Genomic DNA, 24,779 nt, shown 5'->3' with positions numbered 1-24,779 from the left:
ATCAGTCAGCTAGCAATCTCGTCCTAGAAATGTTCTCCGCTCAAGAATATTACGCGATGTTCTGGGTGTACGCCCGGAACAACGGGGACGCAAGTGCTACCGTGCGAGCGTTTGCACGGGAATACCCGCACATCCAAACCCCCAGCGAGGGTACAATTCGGCGTTTGGCGTCAAGATGATACTCGACGGGGTCGATGATGCCGCGAGGCAGTAACGTGGGTAGACCCAGAGCCGCGCGGAACCTTGCAGTAGAAGAGAACGTGTTGGACGCAATAAACGAAGATCCGACCGTCAGCGTGCGCGACTTGAGCCGCCGCCTAGAGTAAGTCACAGTACAAGATAACTGCAGCAATTATTAATTGAGGAAAACGAATGTTATCTAATAATGGATGTTTCTGCATTTTATTCTAGTGCCAGCAGAATGACGGTACACCGAACTCTGAGGGAAAACATGTTGTATTCGTACAGCTATGTACGGGTGCAACATTTGCACCCCGGGAATGGCGACCAGCGGGTTGAGTATTCAGTGTGGCTGTTGGGAGAAGTGCAGCGGAATCCGTCGTTCTGCAAATACATATTGTGGACGGACGAAGCACTCTTCAATAGGAAAGGGTGCTCCAATTCCCACAATCGGCATTTGTGGAGCGACGAGAATCCACTAGCGCTTCGAACACGCGCAGCACAAGTCCGTTGGTCGATTAATGTATGGGCCGGCATTTGTGGTGATTACATCGTTGGGCCGTACATGCTGCCAGACAGGTGATTGTACGCGCTGAGGCGTGCATAGACGCTGAGGGTGGCCACATAGAGCAACTGCTCAATTAACAGTAATCGGCCCCTTTCGGGGCCACCAATTTTTATAACGTAGGAACAACATGTTCCATGCAAAATAAATTAAGTGATCAGTGTTAGTAGCCGTGCAGTGAAGTGAATAATCGGTACATTAACCCGGACGCACTTGACGTTGCGACCCTTACTTTTGGGTGGTGTCGCATACCTGCGATCAGCTGAGCATTGGGCGCTACCCTACCATAAATCTTTTCGTCCACCGATGACCAGGATCGGTACAGTGACCCAATGACACATGTTTCCGAAAAGGAAGGAAAGGAAGGAAAGGAATGTCTGGAAGGGTGAGTTTTATTTAATTTATTGGTGATTATTACGTGTAGAAATGAATTCTGTTCGATTTTTGGGTTCAATAACAGTTGGATTTAAAAAATATGAAAACAACTCAATCATCGAAATAATTTCCATTATTGTTAATTATCTTTTGCCATTTTTCTGGTAGCTTACGAATATCACTGCGATAGAAATTCGGTTGCTTTATACTGATTATGTAAATCCAGCCTGAAAGAATTTATTCATACACTTAATATTATTTTTTAAATTTAGTTATGTTGGCCTTACGTAATTACTTAAACTACGGATTTTTACCTCAATAACGAATTACGATCACTTGTCATACATTTTTTGTTACATTACCTTTTCGTTTATGCCTTATTTGAAAACGAAATTTGCGTATTTCTTGTCCTCTCGCTTCAAACAAGTATTATTTAAGATTCTGCTTTTAAAAAAAAACTGTGTAACGCGGTTTCCTTCGATGCATGCCGACTTGCTTGTTCGTACGTTCGTAGTACAAGCGCAGCCGCCTACCGCGTAGCCAACGCTACCGCGGGAGCTCGGGCGGAAGGCGCGCGCTCTGATTGGTCGGGGGCTTTTGTTAATATCTCGTTAACGAAGCTTCGGACAATATTTTCACTAAGGAAAAAGTTGTTTCAAATCACCCCCTGAGTCACTCCTTTTAAGGAACTCCGACATTTTTGGGACACCCTGTATATACCTACCTCGCTCGCGCGCTACAAATTCGAACGTCGCAAATCGTACACCGCTATCGCGCCTGCGCATCCTGCGCGGCTGCGACGTGGCTATCGCATGTGTTACCTAGCTATCGGGGGATAGAAGCGCATCGGGTGGCTTTGAATCTTCGCGCTTCCCAGAATGTACGCGCGAATATACCGCGTATTATTCCCGGAAGTAGACCTTCGATCATAATAACAATATGTTTTCGGCGTGGTGATCACGCGATGGTCACGCAAGTTTCGACTTGCATCTTCTACACGCAATACCACCCTATGTTTTGTCTATAGACCGAAAGAGAGAGAGAGAGAGAGAGAAAAATGTATATTGTGCCTTTCTCTCTCGCGCGCTCCAAATTCGAACGTCGCGAATCATTCGCTGTTATTGCGGGAGCGATCTGACCTTGAGTCGAAAAGAAGGTGGCGGGTTGTTTTGAATTTTCGCGCCTCCGACAGCGCGTGAAGAGTCATCGGCGGTATCCCCTGCCGCGGTCACGAGTCGCGTTCCCCTACCCCGCATCACCCCCTCCTCCTCGGTACGAAACCCCTCGCCCCGCTTCACCCCCTTGCCCTGGGTTGATCCAGAACTCACTGCAAAGCATTTCGATAAATCAACATGGAATTTTTTAACAAAGGCACAAATCCCAAAAGCTCCTCGACATACGAAAAATCATTTTGTACAATTCGAGCGAAAATGTTCAATTGATTCGTATACCGGTTATCGGTGCTTTCGTCCAAACACAAAGAGAAATAACGACAGTTGGTTAAAAGTGCAGTTAACTTCTGTTCAATAGAAACGCCTATATTCAAAATTCGGGAGTTCACAGTTTTCTTACTCAATGGGATGCTCGCAGCTTCTTCAAGTGTTATACATTCTCCGAAGGAATTAACCGCTTCGGTGAAACATTTCTGTACGAAATCGCCCTCAGTGAACGGTTTACCATGTTTTGCTATTAAAAGAGAAATAGCGTAAGAAGCTATGCAAGCTTTTTCCGACGAAGAAGATACTTCAGGAATATACATACGACCTTCTTGATATACTAATTTGAGCCCCTCTATTGAATCAAATTTTTCGTCGCCTTCATATGAAGCATACTCTTGCGCATGATAATGTAAATAGTGCCGTTCAATAACATTTTTCTTGACTAGGGCAGGCTCAAATCCGCAAAGAAGACACATCGTACGATTACTAATTTTAGCGAAAAAAAGTTTTCCCATACCATGGCAAAATTTTGATAATACCTCTGCTCTGTGGACATCTTAATAAGATTCGTGAATTTCGAATTCACTGAAAATCAAATGTATTGACACTGTCTGTTCGCTCTGAATGAATGGAGATGTATGACGAAAAGACGTTACAGTTTCAGCAGAAAGAAACAGTCTTCTGTTCTGACGAAAAGACGTTACATACAATGTTGAAAGATAGAAAACCGTCTCTGAGCTTTTGGACTTCGTGCCTTTGCACAACAAAATGACAGGACTGGATATTTTTAACGCAGTAGAGAACGCTGTTCAAAAATTCCATGTTGATTTATCGAAATGTTCTGCAGTGGAAACCGATGGTGCGAAAGCCATGGCAGCTGCCAAAATAGTACTGAACGGGCAGTTTAAAAAACGCGGTTTCAAATTCCCAATGATGCACTGCTTCATTCATCAGGAAGCGTTATGTGGGAGTGATATAAAATTATCTTCCGCCACGAAGAAGGTTATGCAACTAATGAATTCTATCAAGGGCGGAAATAAATTTCTATCTCACAGGAAATTTATAGAATTTCTTGAAACGCATAACGCTGCTTACACTGATGTCTCTTTGCATTATGAAGTACGCTGGCTCAGTGCAGCGAAATGTTTAAGTCAATTCTTTGCTATAAGAAATGAGATCTTCTATTTCTTGCAAGAATATTCAAATTCAAAGGCAGAAGAATATTTCCCCTTAATTAACAGATGCGAGTTTCCTTTATGAACTCTCACTTATAGTAGATCTTACTAACCATATGAACACCTTAATTTTAAAACTGTAAAAACCCGGCCAAACTATTTCGTAGTTGTGCAGATACGTCGATTCCTTTCGTATGAGGCTGGTAGTTTATCAAAATCATCTCCTGTTAGAAGAAAAAAATATTTTCGTTTTTCCCTCATGTAGCTTAATTTTCGAAGAATTCGACAATGAGTGTGATTTTAATAATCATTTGCACATTCTTCGATCGGTGATAGATCAGTTCGATGAGCGTTTCACTGACTTCGATTCGCTCAGAAATGATCTAATTCTCTTTGAGAATCCCCTCACCGCAAAAATCGAGGAACAAGCCCTCGAGCATCTTCTTGAACTATGCGATCTTCAGCACGACATTTCTTTGAAAACGAGGGAAGAAAAAGGAGCCGAATTCTTCAAAACACTGGAAGAATCGACATACTCCAATTTCGCCCTCCGAATTTTCTCCATGTTCGGATCAACGCCTTTGTGCGAATGTTCGTTCTCGAAAATGCGTAGCATTAAGACAGAATAGCGCACACGGTTAAACGATTCCTCGCTTTCAACGTTGATACGTACAACGTCGTTCCAGCCTCCCCGTTAATATTTTAGATTTGCTCAGCACGTCTAAACGTGCGCGAAAATCTAGTTTTCCCAAACAAATTTAAAAGTTTGATAGTAAAACGCGTGTTTCCAATCCATTTTTTATCGCGCGATACAGTGGAATAGGTCTACACCTATTGATACGGTGTCGCCCCAATGCGCCACGCGCGGTCATATAGTACGGGTCTGAGGCGCTTCACGAACCTAGGCTGCCGCTGGGGCCAAGACACGCGGCGGGAGAAAGGAGGCGTTGCCTTCGAAAATCGGCCGCTGCGTTCACTTAAATCCGATGCCTAATCTAGATATTACTTATTTCGTGGTAGTGGAAGGTTTTCATAGATCTAAAGATTTATTCTTGATATTAACAAAGTTCAGTAATGATATGAGTGATTACATATTTTTATATGAGAAAATATGTGAAAGGATTCGTATTTCTCCCAAAGTTCCAAAAAATTAAAAACGATTTTGAAAATGTTTACGTTCAAATTAAAGCAAAAATGGGTAAAAGCCAGATACACAGAAAGCAAATTTCTGAATTCTAATAATGACTGGTTGCAGAAAGACTTGGTGTATCCTAATTCAATATTGGCTGAAATTCCGTCGACAAGTGCCGTAGTTAGACCGCAGTCATCCCGTACTACTACTTCCGAAGGAAGGAAATTATTTTCACAATGTAGCGCTCGCCAGAAAATACCAAGAGCTCTGTCCCTGGCCACCAGTTTTCCATTGGAGGAATTGATACGTGCAACTAAGATGAGTTTCCGTGGGCATGGTATGCATCGAAACGCACACTTCCTTAAGTATTTGCAGCCTAATGAATCTAGTAGAAGCATTGGGAATTTTTATAAAAATATGGCACATTAATTAAAAATAGACGATTTACAGCAGAAAATACTTTGAGTATCTTTATTATGGCAGATCTATCCAAATTTCAATACATTAAAATTCGAAATGAATCGATAAATCTAAATAATAACCCATGGCTTTCATATGATATATTATTAGCAGAAAAAATTGTTGTCCACCCAAAGATACAGTGAAAATAACGGAAATGTGTGTCAAAGTTGATCTGCAGAGTTTTAATAGGCCATATTGCTTCCCGAAAAATGAAGAGTGTAGAAACATTGAAAGAAAATATAGATTTAATGTTAATATGCAAATGGGGTTGCGATGGAGCTTCTGGGCAGAAAGATATAAACAAATTCAGCATGGAATTTCACACATAAACAATAGCATTTTTATTTCAAGCTCAGTGCCTCTAAGGCTACAAAACAAATTAAATAAGGCAATAGTTTGGGAAAATCCACAACCGTCATCGCCGTGGTTTTGCCGACCTATCAGATTTTCATTTGTTAAAGAAAGTAGTGAAATTATAAATGCAGAAATAAATCAAGTCAGAAGCGAAATAAAATATTTAAAATCAATAAAAATAAACAACGTTCAAATTGAATATAGCGCGGCACTGAGAGGGGGAGAGGGAGAGGGAGAGGGAGAGAGAGAGGGTGAGAGAGAGGGAGAGAGAGAGGGAGAGAGAGAGGGAGAGAGAGGGAGAGGGAGAGGGAGTGGGAGAAGGATTGGGAGGGGGAGAGGGAGGGGGAGAGGGAGAAGGAGAGCAGGCGGAGAGGGAGAGGCAGAGGAGGGGGAGGGGAGAGGAGGGGGAGGGGGAGAGGAGGGGGAGGGGGAGAGGAGGGGGAGGGGGAGAGGAGGGGGAGAGGAGGGGGAGGGGGAGAGGGATAATAAGCCGTCCATCGACCCCTTGGGTTTGATTTACATACGAAAAGTGGCTTCGTTTTGTTCATACGTGCCTTATGAGCTGAGATATTTCAATGCAAAGTTCCAATTTGCCAAATTTTATCTTCTAGTAACAAGAAACCTTTATGTTTATGCCTGTATAACCGCTGATGCGAAATTATAATTATCTGGCATTATAGGCCTATTATAAAGTCTGGCAAAAGTTTGTGAGCTTTCTGACCATCCTGCAGTACGTCTAATTATACTTAGATCAGCTCCCTTAGCTAATGCCGCCGATGTGGCCGCATGTCTCGTAGAATGAGCACTAAAAGTAGATATATCTACATCACTATTTCTTAACGCGGTTTTTATCCATCTACTGACGGTTTGCAAACCAATAGCCCTATGTGCACTTTTCATTGCTATAAATAAATTATCAAACTTGCCTCTTAGTTCTTTTGTGACGTCTAAATATTTGGTTATTACGGAAGCCACGCATAAACTAGGATCGTCCTTAAACTTTGGCAAGATTAACAGAGGCTGGAAACGGCCGGGGCCTGACGTTTTAATAGCATCTGGAATTTTTATTTCTAACCCTCTAAGTGTAGCGCAAATGTTACTTATTTTTTATAGATGCTAATGTTTGTGCCCTATGGGCTGTACATAGAGCTAGTAAGACTACCACCTTTTCTGTTAATTCTTTTAGACTTAACTTTTCCAATGGATGTAATGTTTTCAAATGTTTCAAAATAACAGATACGACCCACGTAACGGGATATTTGGGTTTCGAAGGTTTTAACTTATAGGCGCTTTTTAAAAATCTTGAAACTAATACGTTTTCACCTATTTTATCTTGCGATATAAGTGATATTGCGGATCGATATGTATTTAATGTGCTGTATGATGCGCCTTCTTTAAAACTTACGGTTAAAAAACTGAGGAGACTCTTTCTTGAAGGTGCATAGAACTCAAAACAATTTTTGTTACAAAATTGCCCCCATCTATGTAAGGCTGATTCGTACTGTCTTGATGTAGTGCTGTGTACCAGGAAATTAGACTCTCGTTCAAAACTTAAACATTAAATTTATTCAAAAGCAAATATTCTAAATTCTGATACATGGAGGTTTACGGTGAATACAAATATACGAGCTCTAACTGTTTGAACGCTCTTTGACTGACTGCTGCTAAAATTCAACTGCCACCAGGGTCCTACAGGCAGGCAGCCCTTGCGGAAGAACCGAAACAACGCTTCGCGCCCCCATCGGTTCGCCTTGGGTGAGGGTACCGAATGTCGAAGTTAGTCCCACGCTTTTTTATGGCTATCTCAAGAAAGACAGGGTGAAGTGTTGGAAAGCGTGCTTGTTGACGAAAGCCAGACGGTTCTCCGACAGTAACTGGAGCTAAAGATGCTATTAAAATGTCTACTGCCCCTTTAGGCGTCTCCTTCTTCAATAAAGCTTCGTCGATACTCTGCCTGCCATTGAATATAGGTATTTCGATTGTGGGTGATGTTTTTTCCTGCATAGAGACAATAATAGATTAACGTCTGGTTGGAAAATGATAGGATGTCCTGCAAGCAAATCTAAAAAGAAAGGGTACCATGATTGGCCTGGCCAATTAGGCACTACAATAATGCCTGATGCCCTGTCTTGTTTGATTTTTACTAATGTTCTTAAAACTAACCCAAAAGGAGGAAATGCGTAAAAACTTAAGTTTGTCCATTTGATAGTGAAAGCATCAATTTGTGAGGCTTCTGAATCAGGCTTCCAAGAAGCAAATTTTGTACATTTAGCATTCATTTTGCAAGCAAAGAGATCAATCCTTATAGAACTAATTTGAAAGTCTTTGAGAGGGACTTTGTCTATGTTAAGTATTAGTGGACGTAAACCGTAATAACTGTATAACAAGTAATACAACAAGAAGATATTGGATACAAAGAAGCATATTTTAACTCAGATGTGTTTCATATTTCTAATCATTACAAGTTAAAATATGCTTCAACGTGTCTAATATATTCTTGTTTCTTTACTTGCTATACAATTACGGTATACTTCCACTTATACTTAACGTAGGCAAAGTGCCTACCAAAGACTTTCAAATTGTTATACCTTACATGCACATTCGTTAGTTTTAAAAAGAAGAAGGAATGCCTAATAGCTGGATTGAAGCTGATGATGTGCAAATTAAAAGATGGCAATGGCCCAGGAGTTGCTAAAGATCTTTATATTTCGTTCTTACAAAAAAATGATAGTAAATAAATAAGCCAACAAAAATGACCACGCTGTGGAACAGCTGAATGAAGAATGCTGCCATTTGGCACTTGTACTTCTTCAGTGACGGGCTACATATTCTCCTGTAATTAGTACTACAAAATGTGTGAAATCTCCACAAAATCCAAAGCCAAGTATACGCGCGCGCGAAATCGAACAAAAAAAACTATTGTAAATTTATTATGTGCTATATTTAATAATAATGGCTATTTATACAGACAAAAAATGTATTAAATAATATTAAGCAGATATATTTTTATACAAATAAATATTTCAATACGAATAAATATTTTATTCAAAATACTTGGCGCTGCGCCCCGAATTGGTGTTGCTAAACTGAATATGTATAATAAATATGTATAAATTGCATTAAAATCTTTTTCTTTCTTTCTTCTTTCAGTGGTATCTTGTCTTGTTTTACATATTAACCAAGACAATTAACATTTTTTGGTTTCGCAGCGCCAAGTATTTTCAATAAAATATTTATTCGTATTGAAATATTTATTTGTATAAAAATATATCTGCTTAATATTATTTAATACATTTTTTGTTTGTATAAATAGCCATTATTATAATTGGCGCAATATTTGAATATCATTAGTTTTGTAAAGCTAAATATAGCACATAATAAATTTACAATAGTTTTTTTTCTTCGTCTTCGCGCGCACGTATACTTGCTTGGCGCGCATTTTTGTACCTTTTTAAAAAAAAAGTGATTTTGCGGGGATACGATATTGACCTCATCGCGCGATGCTTGTAACTGCAGTCTCATTTTTAGTATTCCCAAACTCACATCGGTTCAGTACCATGCTTTAAGGTAGGATTTCCTAGACGCGATCCGCCGTGGCGGCGAGCAGACCTCAGGTACAGTATTTCCTCGTTACGGGCTCGGTTTGGTGTACACGATACGGACTTTTCGCTATCCCCACCACTTCTGTCTCACTCCTGTCCGGCGAAGGCGAGAGCGAGATGGAACGAGAGTGAGCGAGAGGCACTGAAAGCGAGTGAGGACGGTACGAGACAAACGACGCGTTGATGTTTTGTCTCGCTCCGTCTTTCGGACACCTGATATTCTGTCCTTTGCATGCCCGACGGGCGTGCGCGATGGTTGCAAGCGCTTACCGTGAGTCGGGTCTGCGTCAAGATTTTGCGAAGCGGTTTTCGTGCTCATGGTAAGCGCTTGCGACCATCGCGTACGCTCGCCGCGCACGCAGAGCTCCATCTCACTCCCCCCTTCGGCCAGAAAGAAGCGAGAAACGAATACTCGGAATTAGGGCTCTGTTCACAATACGGGCTCAACGCCGGTCCCGACCAGCGAGCCGATAGCGAGGAAATACTGTACCGCATTAAGGGGACCTTTCGGTGTAGAGCCCCAAAAAATAGGTGATGTTTAGGAATTAATTAAAGGAAAAATACTATATATAAGTTAATGGGACTTTTTGCATTGTATTAAGGATGTCTTAAATTAAAGAAATATATTTTATGTTTTATAATTAATCATTGCAGACGGCACTGGGGAGTCGTTAAAGTCAAAGCGTCTAAAATTGATCCAAATCGGTGGGACCTGTATCTCCAAAAGTTATTACCCGATCCGACTGAAACTTTTCTTATTTTGACGAATATACTTCTGGCTAGGGGGGAAACCAGAACAAACTACAAAAATTACATTTTTGGGGGAAACAGCGAGACTTTAAGCTTGAAATCCCTTTTTCTCTATAGTTTTCATCCTTTCAACGCCTTAGAAAATTATAAATTTTAAAATTTTTGTATTTTTTTCTGATATGCCCCCTAGCCAAAACTATATTCTTTAAAATGAAAAAAAAGTTTCGGACGAATTGGATAATAATTTTTGGAGATACAGGTCCCACCGTTTTGAGAACACTGTTTTCAGAAAAGCACGTTTAAAGTTTTACGTGAGCGCCGAGTGGCCGATTGTTGCCCATGCACTTGCCGCTACTCAAATGCCTATAAGTTTGGGAATTTTACGAATTTCAACAAATTCTTTTAAACACGTATTCCTAAAAAGTTGAACATTCGAAAAATGAAATAAAAAAAATCGACTTTTAGACCGGAAATTCCCCTTAAGGGACCCAGTTCGGTTCGAGAATTTGAAAGAGTCTATTCTAACGGTCGGCATACCTGTTTCAAGGAAACCCGATTCCTTACGTTTTTTCCAATGAAAATCATACCAAATGTCATGTAAATCGGGCTATTTTTCACGAAGTTAGCTTGAAATTATGCAAGTCAATTTTCTCATGGAATTTCCTTCATTATGTTCCGAATCACATCGTTCTTGGTGTTAGTTTCATCGGCGAAACATAAGAAATCGATTGGCTTTGTTTTCGCAAAGATCTGATGAGAAATGCGAAAATCATGGACATTTTTCACTTCTTAATGGTATTTCAACCCCTGGTGGGGAGTCACAAATTCGGGGAGGCACCACGGGGGGTTGACCTCGCCACGTGGTACCTGCCGGCATCTCTTTGACAGGTGTCGCTCCAGAATCACCCTGTACAATCCCTTACGGCACACTCTGTTGCAGGAACGTTGCACAATCGTTGCAGTACATTGCAATGTTTCCGTTTTGTTGCAGGTTGCAACATTGTGGAAACATTGCTGTGGAATATTGCAATGTACATATTTGTGCAATATTTCGTGAATATTGCGCACACATTGCCGTGCAACGTTGCACTCGTAACCTACGTGCGCCGTTTCAGTAACGAATCCGCAATAAATACGGAATTACATATTTTCACTCTACGTTTTTATTAGCTATAATCAATTTAACGGCAATACTGGGGACCTTGGTAGTAATTGGAACGTGAAACACTTTGTTACAAATATATTTTGCTGCTGTATATAGTTTATGAATTTGTTTGAACCCTATGTGTTAATTAAATAATTGTATTAATTACTTATATTGCGGCGGTTAACAACAGTACCTACGTGCGGATCCGAAGTCATCGTACGTAGTAGCCACCGTCAGAGCAATATACGGATTAACCCATTGTTAGACTGAAGAATGCCTAAAATTATTAAAAACGGCAACACGTTCTGGATTGCCCTTTAGAAATGCTGGCAAACAGATGTTGCCCAACGTTCTTGGGAAAATATGAAATTACGGGTCGAAAACAACGAATGAATTCTCGCTGAGCTCTGAGCCCCCTTTGTTCCAACGCACAGTGGGCGTCAATCCCAAGAGTAGAGAACAAATTCAACTATTTTTTCGAAATCAAAATGCCGAATCATATCAAGCTACATTATAAAAGAAAGGTTCTTGTTTTTTTTTGTCTAAGATACCTTGAAAACTATCTAGTAGGCATTGGGTCTGAAGAAGTCGATAAAAAGTTTAAAACTTCTTCGTTTGTATTGCAATGAGCATATTTTGAGCGTACATACAATCTTTTCTATACTTTTTAAAATCTTTATTTTTGGCGTCTTGGGTCCGTTCTCCCAATTAGCCGATTGGAAGGTTGCCCAAATATTGTACAATTTCGTAGGAATGTATTAACACTTTGTGAACAGTACCTATTTAATTAGTATATTGATACCGGGATAATGGAAATAGGTTTACAAATTTTTCTACACATTTCATAGTATGTATATTTATCAAATTCTTTTAGTTTTATTGGAATTATTGACGTTATTTTTTTAGATCTCGTCGAACCTTCGTATGAGTTGTATGTTAACTCTTCCTTTATGAACTTCTTTCATAATGTTCATTATTTTTAGTGCTAAAATTGGGACACTGTGCGAAATAGAATACAGGCAATTACTCCATGATTGGAAAAATATTGCCAAATCTTGTTCGATTAACGAAAATGGAATTTGACGCTTAGTCGAAAAGAAAAAGAAATTGACGTTTAGTCGTAAAGAAATAGAAATTTACGCTTAGTCAAATAGGAATAGAAATTGACGCTTAGTCGAAAAGAAATAGAGTTTGAAGCTTAATCGCATAGAAATAATATGTGACGCTTGGTCGAAACAGAACACATTGATTGATACAGAAAACCAAAGATCACGACACTAAGTCGTTATAGTATAACACAGAGAGAATGACACTTTGGTCGATTTGAATGTTAAGTTGAGAGTAAAGAGAGTTCCTTCTCTCGGGATTGAATAACTTCCAGTTGCCTATTAGCTGGACCACGCTTTCTAGAATGGGAGCCAAGGTGCCTCGTCAAAAACGGTCTCAGTTGTAGATTCCACGTTGCTTAGGTGCCTAGTCGAGCTGCCTAAAGGCGGGATCTCCTACCCGCGATTGGTCGCAGCGACTGGTCGCAGTATACTGGTGCAATGGGAAAGCATGTATCTGTTCTCCTACAAGCGACTGCGATCGTCGGGTTTACGCCAGACGTAGGAGCCTGACGCGAGTCTGTTTGAGTACCAGCCTAGGCTACTCGAGAGACAACACAATGCAATGAGGGTCTGTTTCCCATTATATCTAGTTGCAGGATGGACACTGCAACCACCGATCGCTAGACTGCTCCCGGAGGGAGTCTAGCGACCAGTCGCACTGCGACCCATTGCCACAGTGTGACAGAATCCCAAGAAATAAGGAAAGAAGTCAGAATTCAAAAGATAAGGGAGTATGTATTTTTATGTTACCTGTAGACTACTAATATGAGCACCTAAAAGCGGTAAAAATATCATGACGTATACTTCTGATCTGTGTGCAAACACGTGTCTATGATTATATGTATTGTTCGTGCAGAATTTTAAATCTTTTTGTCGGAACTTTTATTCTTTCAAATTTTTTTTAAACAGGATGACATTTTAAGTGTCAACTTTCAACAATGGGCATATATCCTACAATGTTCAAACTTTATCTCAGAATTTTTTAGACTTAATTTAAAAAATAGTTTTTAAATAACAACTGATTAAAAATTGGCAGGATCAAATTGACCCAGTGTGAGAACGGCGATAGAAAAAGTAGGTGTGACAAACGAGGGTTAACTAACTACTTCTGTTCTTAATTCAAAAGGTTAAAAAATGTCACTTGCACCCCTTTGGCTGTAAGTGCCTCATGTATGATGAAAGAATAAATAAATATAAACGTAAGTAATAAAGAAAGAAGAAAAATGCCGCACCTGTTCTGTTTAAATTAATTAACCCTTCCCTCTACACTTTTGCTTTCACTCCGTAATTCTTGTAGTTTTTGCTCTTACAATCATAAACGACTTATCCTCCATCAATTTTTTGTTCTACGCAGTCGAAAGCTGCAACTCCGTCGGCATTTTAGGCACTCGTCACCCACACACATAAAATGTGGCACTTGGAAGCACTTTACAGGTATGCATGTGATGCCGCCCTGCTTAGTCATCAGGTCAAATTCGAGACCAATCCCGTATCTCTCGAATATGAACTTGCGTTGGAATATTAAAACAAAAGCGCGCGCTGACGTATTCAGATGTGAGAGAAGGTGGGCCATTGGGAGGATAGAATATTTTTAGCTACAATTTTTTCTATAATTTTTAAAATCTTTATTTCTGGCTTCTTTTTGGGTCTTCTTTCTGGGTTTTTACTTTTTTTAGGAGCACATATTAGTAATTTACAAGAAATATTCGGGTCAGGCATGAATAACAGCGACGCTGAGGCTCGCCCATTCTGAACTTTGCATTTCTAACTCCACTGCGTTGTATCAAATACTATAAAAGAATAAACACGATTTATTATTATTATTATCATAAATATATAAAAATACATAATTCTCCCCCATCTTTTGAATTCCTACTCGTTTCCTTGTTTCTTGAGATTCTGCCCCACTGTGGCAATGGACTTGGTCGCACGTAGGAGTGTGCGGATCGTCCCGAGGTTCGGGTCCCTGGCCCTCGGGACGGGTTGGAAAATTTCGGGTGGGGTCGCGATACTTTCGTAAGTTTCCGGCCCGTCCCGAACCCGAAAAGTCGGCTACCCGCATACCCCTGGTCGCAGGCAAGGAGATTCAGCCTAGGCCCAGTCGCTGGGTCAAATCGCTGCGACCAATCGCAGCGACCAATCACGGGTAGGAGATCCTACTTTAAGATGGTAACCAAGAAATTGAGTGGAATATCGTATTGAACCCAGGATGCCTCGTCAAAAGCGGCCTCGGGCACAGGAAGGTGAATTTAGTCGAGGTGCCGGTTTGAGCGCTTCGGAGAGAAGGTATCGAATACTGGATATCTCTAGGAAAGTCTCTCGATGATCTCTCTGGAAGATCTTTGCTGACTGCTGCTGGCGGGCCCCCATTTATACCCATCTGTAGAACTTGGCCCGCACCAATCACTTGTCGCACTTGGCCCGCACAAATCACTTGTCGCACTTGGCCCGCACCAACCACTTGTCGCACTTTACGCGCACCAATTGGCTTTTCGTAATTGGTTTACACCAATCAGGCGTTACACTCGTGTTTCACTAGATGTTTGGACGATCGTACGTTTTTGCGCATGCATATTCGATCCGTTCGCGAATATAAGAATTAGAATTATAAAAGAAAAGAAGAAATTAATGGCGACTCGTCGCGGAACGTTATAACCGTGTAAATGGTGCAAGGGAGAATATAAGTGAGCGCGAGTGAGTGAGTGAGAGGTGACACCTCTAGTGGCTGCGGAAACAGCGGAAGCGCTGCTTTCCAGCGACAACAATATGAGGGCCTCTACACATGGGGGCCCTTATAGCTAAGACAACCTATTGCAAAAAATCTCTGGCTGCAGGAGTCATTTAACCGATTGTAATAACCCAGCGAATAACTGTGCAAAACCGTCGGCACAGAATAACATAACTCCCAACAACAGAACCTACACACATGCAGCATCATATGATACTTTCCCCAAAAAAGACCAAGCCATAGTTACCGAGTCTAAGAACGACATCACCATCACGGAGTACGCCACCGCCTTAGGAACGATAGTCAAACCTAACGACATTAGATCCGTTTTGCGAATCTTAAACAATCGTACATGCATATTCATGGCTAGCAAAGAAATAGCCGGCAACCTAACTCAAAAGTATAATTCACTAACAATCCGTGACACACAGGTAGAGTTGTGACCTACACTAAACAAACACAAAAGAATTGTAGTATCTAATGTGTGTCCCATTATACCACACTATATCATCGAGGAACACTTTAAAAACTAAACCCTACGTCAAAAATCCCATTTTTACGCGCGGGAATTTCCGACCCAGGTTTTTTCCACATTCTAAGTTTTAGAAGGCAACTGTACATCAACCCAGGAGATGAACAGCTACTTCCTGACAAAATCCCAAAAGAGTTTGATGGTACGCAATATTGGATATACGTCTCGACAGATACGATGAGCTGCTTCACCAGTAAACAAATAGGCATAGCACTAGACAAATAAGTCACATTTACAGCACAAAACAATTTAGTACAAGTGGAAACCACTACAATGAATAAAGAAGACATGGGTATAGAAAGTATGCAACCTACAAACAGATAACGACCGCTATCGACTCAAACTAACTCTACTAAAAGCGTGGTACATATGTTCGATAACTCCAGTACCCAGAACACTGAATACGAAGAGACAAGCGAAGAAGACCATGAAAACTATAATGCAGTGGAATATAAACGGATATTTCACCCAGTATGTACAATTACAACTCATAATTAATGACCATAAGCCAGATCTATTATGCCTGCAGGAAACCAATTTTAAACAAAACCAAACAGTCAAGCTAAAAATCTATAACATCTACTCCAAGAATAGATGCAATCCAAATTATGTAAGTGGTGGAGTAGCAATTATAGTAAATAATAAACATAGTGCCAAGGAAATCTTAGTACAAATACATCGTTAAGTAGTTCATCGTTTACGACACCCTTAATACAAATAACGTTATCCGTTAAAACTGCAACCTACGTGCGCGTGAGTAGACGAAATGGCAACACCGCCTCACGGAAGCATTCCACTACAACCGGAGGGTTTGCCAGCGACTGCTGGACAGCAGTGATGCCCGAGTTTCGAAAATTTTAGGATGGTCTCTTTGAAATTAAAGAGCGGAATTTCTCGGCCCAGGTAAGCGAGTCGCGCGCTCCGCTTTTACGATCGGTTTACCACTCGCACTCTAGATCACTGTAATGAGGTTTGAAAGCAATGCCGACTGGTCTCGTACTCGTCTCACTTTAAAAAATTTTAGCTACGACAGGGTTGACCGGGGCGCTATACCCCTGTACGGAGAGATTTTTCGACACCTGCGTGTAAAAGCCACTATAATGGCGCATCGTTCCACAAAATGACATTAACGGAAGTCGGTATAGGCGTAGCGTTAAGTAGCTAAAAGGTTAAAACATTCAGACACAAAAATTGTAGAAAAAAATTCAAACACCGCTACAATCAAAGACACGTCCTATTAGTTATCCATTACGTCCGACCTAAATATTTTAAATATTTTAAATTATCCATCACTAAGAGGGAATAATTTTTCCTCATTTTTCAGCGCAAATTGCATTCCGATATCTTTTATAGTTCAAAAGTTGTACGAAAAAGGCCCCAAATTCTTCAACCTGAGCCGAGAAATTTCAAGTAGCTCTTTGCGACGGTAATTTGAAAGAGATCATCTTAAACTTTCGAAGCTCGAGCATCACTGCTGTTCAGCGGTCGCTGGCAGCCCTCCGAACGCCGAGCCGGTGAATGGTTGTAGTCGAATGCGTCCGTGAAGCGGTGTTGCCATTTTCGTCTGTTCGCGCGCGCGTAGGTTGCAGTTTTAACGGATGACCCTGTATATACATACCAAACAGTTATGATCTGAATACTACTAAGGTACAAAATCTCGTAAGGCAACTTCCAAAACCGTTTATAGTATTAGGAGATTTTAACAACCACCATACACTGTGGGGATCTGTCAGAATCGGCTGTAGGGGACGAATATTAGAAAAACTACTAAAGGACCCGGATCTCATTCTCGTTAACAGTAAAAAACCAACCCATATTAACTTGGCGAACCACACGTTTAGTGCCATAGACCTTACAATATGCAGCACTCAACTGAAGAACAGGATCGAATGGGACCCATTACCAAGCCTGCATGATAGCGATCATTTCCTGATCAAAATAGAATATGATGAAGGTGCTCCAACAGTAATACCTCACCTTATGCCCAAGTGGAAAATTGAAACAGCCAACTAGGAACTGTGCAGAACTGTTTTCAGCAATAATATCTTACAAACGAATGACCAAATCGGGGAAATCTTACCAGACCCAAAGAATATCAATAAATCAATCAAACCAATAGAAACTATAATCACACAAACTGCAAATTTAGCTATTGGAAAAACATTGTCCAAGACAAGAAAATCACTTGTCCCATGGTGGAACGAAGATTGTCAAACTGCCCTCAAAAAGAGCCACCATGCATTTAATATGTTTAAAAAGTATCCAACTGTAGAAAATTCTATTGAATTAAAAAAATTACGAGCAATATCGAGAAGAACAAAGAAAGAGAGCAAGAAACAATCCTGGATTACCTACACCTCCACAATGACACAGGGTACACCTACCTCAGAAATATGGAATAAACTAAAACATATATCAGGAAGAAGCAAATCATCCACAATTACTTCAGTCACCAGAGAAGACAATACAGTCTTTCCCGGATTATCGAGAAAGATTTGGGACCGCGAAATTCTCGATAAACAAGGGCAGAGGAAGTAGTTAGCTTCTAATAAACTGACTCTTTTCAGGGCCCTCGCCCGAACCATCTGACAAGGAGACTGATCGATGTAAACCGAGAGTGACTGAAATAGCGCACCAGCAGGAGAACCTCGGTCGACGGCGAATTAAGGGGGTAGACACGTCACGTGACCTGGCCGATTTGACAGGTCGGTATTACAGCAGATTTTTTCTGCACTGAAATGGTATTACCCATATCACAGACCAGGTATAGGATAGACCTATCAACCAATGTATTATTGTGTCACCGGTTTGGGGGGTCCTAGGACCCCCATACCATTTTAGTGTCGCATGCAACGTTACCGGTGAAGTCTCGAAACAGACTGTAACGCTATACGTGGTAGGAATTAGAATTCAGCACTGGTAAAACTAGGTTATGTTTTGAGAGTCGAAGCCCGCGATTTACAAATGTTTCTGTTAGAGTAACAATTTAAAAATCGTCTTATGATCATATTCCGTTCAAGGGAAGAGAAAGAAGAATGAAAATAAAAGATATCACATTTGCCTTTTAACCTTGCTGTCCTATTCCGGCTTATTTAACGCAAAACAAATTTCATTCGCTCGCAATAACGTAATTTGTAAAAAGAATGCTTTAATGTTTTTTAAGAGCACCTGTTGCTGAACCCCATTCATTCATCATGTGTTTGCGCATACATTAATGATGGCCTATACGATATAATACAGATATATAATAATAACAATAATAAGAATAATATTCTTCTACTGTACTATATTATTTAAAAGGAACATATCGAACCCGTACACATCGATTTTGGTGCAATTTTGCAAGTCTGTAGAGTAGCCAAAAATATTCAATACATATTTTTTGAAAAAGGAATTCATTCTCCTCCATAACTATTAGAAAAATTAATTTGTTTAAACTATATACTAACTGATGTTAACTGATTAATGTTAACTGACGTTCAGATGTTTCAGTAAGTTTATACAGTATGTCGGATTCGTTCGTATATTATTTTTGACACGCTATTATTTTTCTAACTATTGAAAAAGCAAAAAGATGTTTCATATCAAACTCACACTCGATTCTTTTAAGTCGGCGCCAGATTTACACAGTGCAACTGATGAGACGCCGATGTAAACAAATTGGGTGTCGTAAATTAAATAAGGAACAAAATTATTTTTTACTTTTTAGTGCATTTTTATTTTTTTGTAGTCGGGTTTAATTCTGATTTTCCATTCTTTGGAACGATGCGCCATTATTGTGGCTTTTACACGCAGATGGCGAAAAGTCTCTCCGTACAGGGGTATAGCGCCGCGGTCAACTCTGTCGTAGCTAAAAATATTGAAATTGAGACGGGCACGATACCAGTTGACATTGTTTTCAAACCTCATTACAGTAATCTGGGGTGCGAGTGGTAAACCGATCATAAAATCGAAGCGCGCGACTCGCTTACCTGGGCCGGGAAATTCCCAATAGCTCTCTGCCACGTGAATTTGAAAGCTACCATCCCAAAATTTCCGAAGCTCAGGGATCACTGCTGCCCAGCGGTCGCTGGCAGCTTTCCGAACGCCGGGATGGCGCATGGTTGTAGTGCAGAGATGAGCAAAAAATTATTTGAAATAAAAATTTGTGTACGAAATTTTTATCTCAAATAATTTTTTGGCCATCTCTACTGTAGTGGAATGTGTTCATGAGGCGCTGTTACCATATTACCTGTTCGCGCGAGCGCGGGTTACAAAATTAAATGATGATCTTGTACATTTCTTTTACTATTGTTAATTTTTTTAATTTTCCGTCATTATAAAAGCATAATATGCTTGGTTTGAAACAACAGACTCAAATCTGAGACCCCGTTTCGAAGATCAGTAACAATGCTTTATGATAGATCGTTTAATAGCGTCCAAATTGGGGACTTCAGATGTATGTAGTAATCCGCAGCGTTTCAAGACCATTATACTCATCCATTTTTTTTCTTCAATGTCGGATCTGTATTAGTAACCAGAAAGCTAAAATTCGATGGCCTCGACACTCTGGCCTTTTCACTGTACGCTCTCTTGAAATCGGTTGAACGGTAACGTGTACCTTTTTTATGACCCTGCTGGGTTCTTAGGTAGAAGCTTTCGAACGACGCGGTTCGGGGGTTATGAACGCTAGAGTAATGGCATAAGGACAAAGGCAGCAATAGACCATTCTGTAATGAGTATGCCAATTTCTATCATAGAAGTATCACTAATGGATTACTAGTGGTTTCTGATGAAAATGACACCAGACTTGATATAATCCTGATTATTTTTAATGACTGTAATGGAAAGTACTTGGAGGAATCTAATGAAGAGTACCTGAATTCTACGTAAACTGACACGAAACTGATATGTGCCCAGATCTTAACGTAAGCGAAACCTATACTCGTGTACTTACATCGTAGATGTTTTTTTTATCATTTTTAAATCCATTCAATAGTTAATAAGGGCAGAGACAATCAATTTGTAATGAAACGTACGGATTTAAGGGCTTCGGGTCCCAAAAACTATGAATATAAATTTTACAAAAGCGTTTCAATTCATTAATTTCAATGATTTTTGCGTGACGTAGGATGGGCACCGTCTATTTTGACACGCGCGAAGTGCAGAGATTTGGGGGAATGTCAGTAATAGCGTCACTTTTTAATATTTTTCGGCGAACGACACGTGAAAATATTAGTTAAATGTTCCACAATACATAAAATACTAATAATCAATTTCATCTCTGCAATGTATAGCTTGTATAAGCTTTTAAAGAGTGCCATATTTCATCGCCATATAGGATCCTGATTCCCGAAATACATTTGCAAACAGAAATCCGACGTAAGTCGTTGAGAAACCGAGCCGAAGCGTAGCTTAGCGAAAACCCGTCCTCTATGTCAAACTCTCGCTCTAAACAAATCACACGTATACAAACACGCACACATCTTTCAGTATTTCAACACATTTCGGAGTAGTTCTTGCGTTGGACGCTGTTCATGAACAGAGGTCACTAAATTCAGTCCTCAAATTATGGGTCGGTAACACAGTTTGGGTGGTGACACGAAGTCCCATAAGGTGATAGGTCTATTCCATACCTCGTCTGTGCCCATATATACGCCACTGCCTGGTGCACGCGAGAGGGAGCTGTTTGCTATTTCCGTATTCTATTCTGACTAAGGAAAGAAATTCTCAGCTGTTGCGTTGTACTTATAAAAATTTAAACGGAAAGTCGGCTGGTACTGCAAACGTAAAAAATTCATTGTACATTTTAATTACTTGAAATGTGCTTATGCTACAATATTCTACGTTAGCAGTAAGGAATTATAAGTAAAAAGGGAAAATAGATGAGGGGATGTCCCCAGAAAATGAAGTTTCTGAGGTTAGACATTTTTTTAGTAGCAAAGCACCGAAACAGAACATGAAATACACTTATTACACGTCCTATGCAGAAAGCAGTTATGAACAAACATTATATATAAAATTGTGTTGGATGTTGAATTGGACTAGTGAAAATGCGCAGGCTGGATGCGCGTGATTATTATGTGGTTGACTCCTCAAAGTGACAGAAAATATAACCTATATGCTATACCCGATTTCCTAAAGATACTGTTGCGGCGTAATAATAATGTTTTGGAAGGATGATAAAAGGTTCACAAATGTAGCGTAAAAGAACAAAATAGCCACTAAACATTTATTGTCATATAGCATATACATAGGTTATATTTTTTGTCACTTTGAGGAGCCAACCATACAATAATCACGCGCATTCAGCCTGCGCATTTTCAGTAGTCCGGTCTGCGTCATGGAAGGGGTACCTTCTCCTCCCTGCATTTGTGGTAGTTGAAACGATATACGTGGGTCATTCCATGCGAAATCGGACACTTTTCGGAGTAACATTTCAGATTTAGATGAAACTTGGATATGTGGTAGTCTTTAGGGGTATATAAGCATATCTCGACGGATTTTGCCAAATGTCAAAAATTGTGGATCTTACAGCTCTTTGAAATATAATGTTAACTTTTTTTCAAAAAATTATAACTGTTGGACTAACAAACTGATCAAAATAAGCTTTTGGGTGCTTACAATGAAGACATAAGAGTACCTAATAAAAATTATTTCACGGAAAAAAATTTTTTAATTTATTTTGCAATTGTTCTAAACAAATGCCATGATTTAATAGCGGGGCACTATTTAAAATTTTGAAAAAATGAGGGTATAGTCCTATTTGTCCCTTTTACGGACCTGTTTTCAGAAATACGGACACTTTAAAATTGGCCAAATGAAAATTAATTGACTGTGACACTGTGTCGCCCAGCACCAGCTCGACAAATTCGACCATATGATATACAATGACTTTCAAGGCCACGCAAGGTTAGGAATTAAAGAAATAGATAGTTCCATATTATAGTACACACGGCTCAGCCAGACGAGCCGGTGCTGAGCGACGCAGCGTCACATTCAATTAATTTTAAAGTCTCCGCGTTTCTGAAAACGTGTCCGTAAAGAGCACAAGTAGGCCTATATCCTCATTTTTTCACATTTTTAAATAGTGCCCTGGTAGTATAAAATTGCACTTGATCAGAACAATTTCAAAATAAATGGTCTAAAATTTTTTTTTTTTAAGTGTCATAATTGTTATTAGGTACGCTTATTTCCACACTGTAAACACCCAAAAGCTCATTCTTATCTGTCTCTTAGTTCAACAGTTATAATTTAATGAAAAAAAGTCAATTTCCACAATTGTGAAAATTTTTAGAAACCTTTGGCATACGTTTATACATCACTAAAGACTACACATATACACGTTTCACCAAAATCCCAAATGGTAATTCGTAAGTAATAAAAGATTAAAAAGGAGAGAGTGTTACACGTATTCAGTAAATTCTGTCGCATCGTCCCTCGGTTCGAAATTTAATTTGTACGATGAAAGTAGGTATATTCAGCGAACAGTATTCTCCGATGCTTGCGGTGGCTCGCGGTTACTTTGTCGCTGTAGATGGGTCGTAAAAGAGAAGTATAGAACCGGGGTCATAGCAGCCGAGACATAAAGGCAGCGCCTCGGTCTGCTAACACAGATACACAGCGTTGCCAGCAACATTATGCAGGACCTAATCCTTATTTAGCGGAAGGGGAACACCTACAGAGTGGTGATAACGTATGCGTGAAGACGTTGCTGACGCACACATTACCACCACTCCTGTGGGTGTTCCTCTCCGCTAAATAAGTGGTCCTGCATAATGTTGCTGGCAACCCTGCAGAGACACAACAATTTTTAAATAACAATAAGGGCTTAACTTTTTTAATTTTAGTTTTTTCTGCATAAACATTTTTTTCAAATATTGATAACATTTTCCTGATCATAATGAGAGCAAACATGATACAGTGTCGAATTTTCTTTTCTTTCTGCTCAAATTCTTTTACACTGTGCACTGGATTTCACCAGCTGATTGTGTTGTAATTTAAACTATATATTTATAAATATCTATATTTAAAATATATAGATATTTGCTGAGTGAAATTAGAATAAGTCACATCTATTATTTTATGTCGCTTTATTTTTTTTAACCCTGTCTGCATTTTAAATATTAACTAAGGACTATTTAACTTAGGAGATATGGCTGTAAAGGTTTACAAAAAAGATCAGGGAGTCAAATGTTGACTGATTTGGAGTCTTATTCTTATTATATGTTATACAATAGTCGGAAGAATAAAAAAGAATAATAATTAGAGCAATATTTCAAATAATTACTGTAACATGCATATTCTGAAAAGATGATATCAGTAAATCAATACTTCCAGTATTAGTAAAAAAAGTTTTAATCTCTCTTTTTTTATTTCCAATAATGTGGCCATATAATTATAACATAAATACGACAGCGATTTCAAGTGATGTATGTGTTACTGTAAAAGCATTAATTTAGTAAATGTATACAGTTCCCAGCAGTTCGTAGTCAATGTATGTCTAAAATGCATATAACCTAACCTCTAATCGTACGAAAATGAATACATTGACTGCATGACGCTTTTACTGTGGCACATGTATCCAGCTAACGTTTTGCTATGATTCCACGTTGGCAGTCCTCCCGAGTAGGCGCCATCTCGTATCCACTACCTCAACCAAATTTGTCACCGGACTTGCTCTGTATTATCATCAAAACGGCGGAACTCGTATTTGGGAATGCAGTCAAGGGAATACGTTTTTCGTCCTTATATGACCAGATTTCGGGCTGGGTGAGGTCTCATTCGAAAGAAGAAGGTTCAATGCAGCCCGCTCTGCTCATCGTCACAAAACTTTGAGTCATGAAACTTTTCAACTGACCTACAAATATTTGAAATCTGCGAGTGTATTTTGTCGACTTTTGCTCTACTTGGACACTGATAATATTAGATATCAACACAATCTCGTCGAACATTAACAGAGCGCGCTGCACTGAACCTTCCTTTTTCGAATGAGACCTCGCCCAGCCCAAAATCTGCTCATATAAGGACGAAATCGTATTCTACGAACCCCATGTTTTGGGCAAGATTGTGTCAGTATAAGGCGCGCTGCAATACCCGTGTCTACCCCCTTAAAGACTTACAAAGCTATCATAAGACCAATTGAAGGGTCGGACACAATAAGGGGACTAGCGCTCGAAAATGGGAAAAATTATTGACCAAACGCTAAGAAAGATTGGAAAATTAAATGTTGTTAAACTGAATTTTAAAA

The 24,779-nt window shown here is 39.7% G+C and overlaps 1 protein-coding gene and 1 long non-coding RNA gene across 7 annotated transcripts in view; one reads left to right on the top strand and one right to left on the bottom strand.

Moving 5' to 3' along the window:
• Positions 1–24,779, bottom strand: part of LOC143372209 (uncharacterized) — a 568,382-nt gene that overhangs the window by 508,331 nt on the left and 35,272 nt on the right. The gene's annotated exons all lie outside the window — the stretch shown is intronic.
• The window catches only part of LOC143372293 (uncharacterized), a 101,973-nt gene continuing 95,520 nt past the window's right edge, over positions 18,327–24,779 (top strand). Inside the window, exon 1 of the long non-coding RNA XR_013086270.1 lies at positions 18,327–18,493. This is a non-coding gene — a long non-coding RNA (uncharacterized LOC143372293). The remainder of the gene's footprint in view (positions 18,494–24,779) is intronic.

Source organism: Andrena cerasifolii, chromosome 8 (genome assembly GCF_050908995.1).
Source record: "Andrena cerasifolii isolate SP2316 chromosome 8, iyAndCera1_principal, whole genome shotgun sequence".
Classification (NCBI taxonomy): Eukaryota; Metazoa; Arthropoda; class Insecta; order Hymenoptera; family Andrenidae; genus Andrena; species Andrena cerasifolii.
Note: the sequence above shows the minus strand (reverse complement) of the source record. Positions and strands in the feature narration are given on the sequence as shown.